Raw genomic sequence first — 7,808 nt, 5'->3', positions numbered from 1 at the left:
AGCCGCCCGGCCCGGAAAAACCGGTCGGGCCAGCGCGGCGAGCGCGTTCGGGCGCCGAGCCGGGCGGCCGCGCCGCATAAAAGGCGCAACCACGCCGGCCGTCGGCGCACGGAGTGCAGCCGGCCACGCACGGGTTTCCGTCTGCGCGGCGCGTCGGAGCCAGCGGTCGCGGACTCGCGCGCCGGGTCCAGTGGTTCTTAACAGTTCAACAGTTCTGTAGCGCAATTGTGAAATGTTTAGGACCACTAGACCCGGCACGCCCGGCGGCGGCGACCACAGCAACGGGGCGGCCCACGCGCGGCCAAGGTCAGCTCGGGGGGCGCACACGGGGGAGCCTGCCACGCGGACCCGCGCTAGGGTCGCTGAGCCGGATCCACCCGCGCGGCCTGGCCGGGGTGCGCAGCGGCGACCCGGGATGCACATGAGGCCGAGATCCATGCGCACCCGAGCTTGGGGACGCGCCGAGTCGCCCACGCTGCTGACATGTGCGGAGAGGCGCCTTGGTCACCTTCCTTCGCTCCAGATCCATCCTCGAAACCCACGGAATACCCCGTGAGAGCCGCCAGGCCTAGGGTTGAGGCGCGCCCCGGCCCTGGGGTTCCAGGGAGCAGTGGCTGGGGCGGTGGCTCTTAGTCTTCGCTGGGAATTTTACGGCTGGAGCCTTCCAGTCACCAGGGTGGAGCAGGGATCCCTTCAGTGCGCGCTGGGTGAACCGAGGACTCCAGGGCCCGACGTGGGGGGGGGCAGCAGGGAGTGTGTGGACAGTGGTAGAGACAGGCCCAGCCCTGATGTGGAGTTGGTGGCTGACACTTTGGGTCCAAGTGTCCCTCTTGTGGCCTCAGGCTCGCTCTGAGGCGGGACACACCCATGCAAAAGGTCTGGGGGAGTTAATGTGAATCCTTAGAAGGCCCTGAGCAAAGTCACATCTTCAGCCGGTCAGGACCTGTCTGATGGGAAGGAATGGACTGCCTACAGGCCTCTAGGTTGTGAGTCTGAGGCACCTCTAGGATAAAGTGAGGCTCCCTCCTATTCGGCCGCTTTGGCCCAGTTAGGGAACCGGCGGAACAGCCTGGGTGCATCTGACTCGGGTTTGCAGCTGGCTAGGGCATTTCCGTCTGCATGAATGATCTCTGTGCCCCACCTGCCCGTGAGAGAGGTACCCTTCCCTCACAGGTGGTGTCACCACACCCCAGGCCACTGAAGGACTGGACAGGAGAGGCCTGAGCTGGGCTCATCACCAGGTGTAGGGAGTAGTGTTCCCTCAGGAGCATCCACCCTGGGTTCACACCTTGCCCTGTGTGCCACTGTGGCCACTGCTAAGGGTGCTTGAGGGCTGGTATCACGATATCCAGCCATGGTGCTCTGAGGAGATGCTCCACCGCCCACTGTCATGAGGGTTTCATTTCATAGCATGTTCTACCTAGGGCAGCTGGATCTCTCTTGGCACCTCAGTGGGGGTGAGGGGGGTGGTGGAGGGTGGTGGGTGGGGGGAGTGCAGGTGGCTGGTGTTGGGTGTTGTCTGTAGTTTTGAATCATTCCACTTCATTTTAATTTGTATATTCTAGGTTGATAAAAATAAACACATTCAAAAGCATCCCTGTGTCCTTAAGGCTTTTCATTCAGGCCTCCTCTCCTATGGCCTCTTCCTAACTCCCTGGAGCAGGAATTGGGCTGGTTGAGTGTATATGTACCGGGGAGGGATCCCTATAGCTCAGGTCTTGGCCTTCAGGCCTGCCAACTTTTTTCTGGCTGCAGAGCTGGCTACCTCTAGGTTTCTGGGCCAAACACCCTCCTACCCTCCTGAGAGTTTGAGCTGTGGCTGTTTCGAGCCAGAGTGGGGAGTGAGCCTGGCTTTCGGGAAGGACTCCAGCCACTGCTGCCTGCTTCCTGCCTCTCTGTCAAGGTCCCTCAGTTGGCTTCCATCCACTCTTGGCTGGAGATAGTGGGGACCTGGCTCTGGGGACCTGGCTAGGGGAAAGGGTGGGCTAAGGGCCTGGAGAGGCAGAGGAGTGAGGCTCCAGCCACAGGGGATAGGGTAGGGCTGCCTCCTACAAGCAAGCAACTTTGGCAACCAACTCCCTTATGCTCTGGAACTATTTGCAAAGAGGGTCAATGGGGATGGATGGGGGGTGGGCACCGAGATGATGCAACTGATCCCACTGAGAACTCACCCCAGCAAGCTAGAGCTCTTGCAGAAGGAGGCATTGCCTCACAGTGGGAGGGCTTCTAGCAGGCTGGTTGGAAAGGGTACCTTGTAGTCAGGGCCCTGGAGGGTCAGTGGAAAGCCCCAGGTAGCACTGTGCTGGGATAGGAAGCACCTACCTTGCAGAGACTAGACCTGAACTTTGGGGGTTCCCAGCCCCCTGCACACTTCGCCTCTCAGGAGTTTCCGGGACTCATCCCCTTTGGTGATGGGGTCCCCAAAATGTTAGCAGGCCCCTTGGAGATCTTTCCCAGTCCCTCCCTAGGCTGCAATGTGAGTGTGAGGCTTTGTCCTGTGAGGGATGTGAACAGAGGTGGCTCACCTACTGCTTTCTCTGCCTCTGAGAGGAACTAGGGCAATATAGGGCTATATCCTGGGGCCCAGCACAGCATCCCAGGGGGCCGACCAACTCCTCGGTTTGCCTGAGACCCCCCCACCCCCATTTAGCACTGAAAATCAGCAGTTCTGAGAACTCTGTCAGTCCTGGGCACACTGGGACAATTGTTCATCCTGGACCAGCTCATGGTACACATCACCGTAGCCACTCAGACTACTTCCCCTCCCCACCTGGCTTTCCCACAGCAGAACTACACCTGTGTTTTTAAAGCCACTGTTTTTTTGGTCTCCATTAAAGCTGCCAAGCCAGTAAGCTAGCTTCGTTCTCAGGCTTGGGCAACTGACTCACCTGGACGCTTAATGAAGAGCAGAGGCCCAGGCTCCTGAAGTAGGATGGCGGGTTCCCAGGTGGTTGTAGTGAATGCCCGGGGCTGAGAACTGGTACTGAGCAGCAGGCCTCAGTAAGGAGAAAGGATTGCAAGAGGAAGCAGGTTCCTGCACCTGTAGCTCTGGGCTTTGGAGATAGCCTGGCTCTCCTGTCTCTAGGGGATCCCATGGTACAGCAGGCCCCCTCAGCATCCAAGCCAGAGCCTCTCGAACAGGTAACTCGAAGGAGACCAGGGATGGATAAACACCTGCACAGGGCTCCCCTCAAGTCTGATTTGACAGTGTTTACAGTGGAGAATGGCCAAGAAGAAAAGGAAGGATAGAGGATGGATCCTCACACTCTCTGCCCCCTCAGAGATTCCGGAAGCCTACAGGGAATAGATCTGTCCACTTGGAAAGGGAGGACTCTGGGGCTATCAGTGACTGGCTTTCTAAGTCTCTGCTTGGGGTTCTGAGAGCTGAAGGCAGGGCAAGGACCCTCGGAATCAGGCCTGCCTGAGCCTTCCTGTGGGGTGGGAGGAAGCTGTGCTTGTCTCTATTTAAAACAGCTAGACAGGAATTGTAAGGATGTAGTTGGCTGGGAAAATACCACTAGCCAACCCAGCCCCACTGACATACAGATGCTCCATGTATGATTGGGTTCTGTCCCAATGAAACTTACCGTAAATCAAAAATACTGTAAATTGAAAAATGCATTTAAAATATTTTCTTTATTTTTATTTTATGTGTGTGAGTTTATTGCTTGCATGTGTGTAAGTGCATCTGTGTCTTGCAATGCTCTCAGAGGTCAGAAGAGGGCGTTGGATCCCCTGGAACTGGAGTTAGGATGGTTGTTAGCCACTGTGTGGGTGGTGGGAATCGAATCTGGGTCCTCTGCAAGAACAGTCAGTGCTCTTAACTGCTGAGCCAACTCTTCAGCCCCCAAAATGCATTTTTTAATAAAGTATTTTCTTTATAATTTTTATTTTGTGTGTATGAGTATATTGCCTGTATGTATATGTAAATGTACCCATGTTGTACAATGCCCTCAGAAGTCAGAAGAGGCTGTGGGATCCCCTGGAACTGGAGTTACAGATGATTGTTAGCCTCCATGTGGGTGCTGGGATTTGAACCGGGGTCTTCTGCAAGAGCAGCCAGTGCTTCTGACCACTTAGCCATCCCTCCAGCTCCTGAAAAATGCATTTTATACTCTGATTAACCCATCATAAAGTTGAAAAGTCTTTGTTGAGCCAGCGTAAGTTGGGGTTATCGGTCTCCAGCCATTGGTACCTAGCACCAGCAGAATAGATATCCCTTTTTAGAACACACAGAATACTTTCCAAGATAGAATTTATTTATTTATTTATTTATTTATTTGAGATGGGGTTTCCCCGTAGCCCTAGCTGGCCTGGAACTTGCTGTGTAGATCAGACTGGCCTTGAACTCATAGAGATCTGCCTGCCTCTGCCTCTAGAATGCTGGAATTAAAGGTGTGCATCACCACACTTGAGTCTCCAAGATAGAATATCTTAGGGGCCAGAAAACAATTCTGATAAACCTAAAGTGACTAAAAATGTGGAGAATGGTGTCTGACCGTAATAGAATTAAAATGAAAAACCTTAATCAGAAAGGTAGTCCCAAATACTTTGTAACTAAATTATATACTGCTAAATAACGCAAGCACCAAGGAAAACTTCAAAAGAAATTAGCAGGTTGAAGACAGGCAATACAGCTCAGTGGTGCTGTGTAAGGCCCCAGGTCCCATCCCCAGGACTGCCAAAACAAACAAATTAGCATATATTTTGCAATGCAATGAAAGGCAAGAAAAATATATGTAAACTTGATTGATGAGGCAATCAGTCTTTAGAGGAAATTTTACAGCATTAAAATGTCTCTCTCAGAGGCTGGAGAGATGGCTCAGTGGTTAAAAGAACTTGCTTTTGCTCTTTCAGAGGACCCAAGTTCAACTCCCAGCAACCACACTGGGCAGCTCAAAATTTCCTGTAACTCCAGCTTCTGGGGGATCCAACACCCCCGGTCTCCTCCGGCACCTGCACTCACCTGCACATACCCCCATACCTCACATGCATACATACATAATAAAAAATAAAAATCAATCTAGAATGACTATATCAGGGTCAGGGAGATGCCTTGGTCTGAAGACACTTGCCACCAAGCCATCTGTCCCTGAAACCCACATGGTGGAAAGAGAGAATCAACTTCTACAAGTTGTCTCCTGGCCTCCACACTGGCACACTACATACATACAAAATAAATTATAAAGAAAAAATGTCCATATTAAAGTTGGGCATGGTGCTGCACTCCTGTAATCCTAGTACTTGGGAAGTGGAGACAGGAGGATCAGGAGTTCAAGGCCAGCTTCAACTACATAGTGAGCTCAAGGCCAGCCTGGGTTGTGTGAGACTCTGTCTTAAACAAATCAAAAAATTGCCTATATTAGAAAAGAAGAGAAGTCATATATAAATGAGACCTCAGCTTCCACCTTAAGAAATTAGAAAAGATGGGGCTGGAGAGATGGCTCGGCAGTTAAGAGCACTGGCTGCTCTTGCAGAGGACCTGGGTTCAATTTCCAGCAGCACATGGCGATTAAGAGTCGTAGAGTCATCTGTAACTCCAGTTCCAGGGGAATCTGACACCCTCTTCTGATCCCTTTGGGCATTGTACAAAATGGGTGCACTTACACACATGCAGGTAATTACACTCATATACATAAAATAAAATCATGAATAAAATATTTTTAAAAATTAGAGTGCTGGGTGTGGTGGCACATGCCTTTAGTCCCAGCACTTGGGAGGCAGAGGCAGGTGGATCTTTGTGAGTTCGAGGCCAGCCTGGTCTACATAGTGAGTTCCAGGACAGCCGGGGCTACAAGGAGACCCTGTCTCAAAAAGAACAATATATACATATATATTAGAAAAGAAGTTGAAATTGAGGTAACATTAACCAAAAGACACAAAATTTCAGTAAGACAAGAGCAGTAGGTTCAAGAGACCTGCTTTACAACATGGTGACCCTGGTTAACAGTGGGTTGAAGTCTTAAAAACTGTTGAGAGCATGTTTTAAGTGTTTTCATAATGAAATACAGCCATGCAAGGTAATGCCCATTATCTACATCAGCCATTCTACAGTGAGTTCATATTTCAAAACAAACCATGTGTAATAAATATATACAACTTATTTGTCAAGTAACTACATAAACAACGGAGCAAAAATCTTCAGTTGAGAAAGGAGAGTAAATGAACCTAAAATAAGGAAAAGAGATGAAATAATAAAGGTCAGAATGAGAATCAATGAAATAGAAAACAGAAAAATAACAGGAGCACCAAGAAGAAAAGCCAGTTCTGTCAGACAAACACCAAAAACGATAAACTCCAACACGGGGAGGTAGGAAGACTTCAAGCCGGGGCCGGCCTGGCTATATAAAGGTTTCAAAAAAAATATGAAATAAATAAACCTCAAAGCTGGAGGGATGGCGCAGCGGTTAGAGTGCTTGCTGCTCTTGCAGAGGACCCAAGCACACATGTTAGGCAGTTCACAGCTGCCAGGAAATCCAGATCCAGGGGGTTCAACACCCTTTTCTGAGCTCCAAGGGCACCTGCATGCACATGTACATACATACACAAAGACACACCTATTTTTTATTTATACACATAAATAAAAAAATAAAATAAATCTTTAGCCAGACTGATGAGGGTTAATAAAAGAGAGAAAACACAACTCATTGATGTTAGGAGATGGGACATTACCACAGAGCCTACAGATATTGAAAGAGTGTAGTGGCCTATCATGTATAGTTCTATACCTATGCAAGTAAATTTGACAATCTAGATGAAATAAAGCACGTCCTTTAAAAGATAAAAACTGGAGGCTGGAGAGATATCTCAGTGGTTAAGAACACTGTTCTTGTAGAAGACCCAGGTTCAAATCCCAGGACCCACATGGCAGCTAACAACTGTCCGTAACTCCAGTTCCAGGGGAATCCAACAGCTTTTTCTGTCCCCCTTGGGCACTGCACGACACGGGTGTATTTACCTACATGCAGGCAATATACACAAACACATACAATTTTTTAAAAAGATAAAAACTATTGAGCCAGGTGTGGGGGTGCACACCTGTAATTCTAGCACTCAGGAGGCAGAGACCAGGACTGCAGCAAATAAGGCTAGCCTGGGCTATGTAGTAAGTCCCAGAGCAGTCAGGACTACTTATATATATATTTGTATATATGTATATATATATAGTAAAACTCACTCAAAAAATGGAAAACCTGGATAGTCCCATATCTAGTAATAATGTTAGAATTTCCAGTTTAAAGTCTTCCAATAAAGAAAACTTCAGGGAAGGGAGGGGGTATGAAGGCAGATTTTACCCTTTAGGGGATTGAGAAGGGTTTGCTCATGATCTTGATTGTGGTAATTAATGTGCTTTACATTTTATTACATTTTAATTAAATTATTTATCTGGCTGTGTGTGTATGTGTATATGTGGGCGCACACGGAGGTCAGAGGACAACCTGCAGGAATCTGTTCTGTCCTACTATGTGGGTCCTTTGAACTCAGGTTGTCAGGCTTGTCAGCAAATACCTTTGTCTACTAAGCCATCTCACCACACTGTTTGTTTGTTTATTAAATATTTTATGTAGGAGTCATGTTTTGTTTTCTGACACAGGGACTCACATAGCCAAGAGTGGCTGTGAACTTGATACATAGCCAAGGATGGCTGTAAAGCCCTCACCCTCTTCCCTTCATGTGCTGGGACGACAGGTGTTTGCTACCACACCTGACTAAAATAACTTTTCTTTCTTTTTCTTTTCTTTTTTTTTCAGTCTTTTTTTTTTTTTTTTTTTTTTTTTTTTGAGACTGGGTCCCCCTTGTGCCCCACC

This window comes from Nannospalax galili, unplaced genomic scaffold (genome assembly GCF_000622305.1).
Source record: "Nannospalax galili isolate Female #2095 unplaced genomic scaffold, S.galili_v1.0 scaffold188, whole genome shotgun sequence".
In the NCBI taxonomy this organism is placed as follows: domain Eukaryota; kingdom Metazoa; phylum Chordata; class Mammalia; order Rodentia; family Spalacidae; genus Nannospalax; species Nannospalax galili.
Note: the sequence above shows the minus strand (reverse complement) of the source record.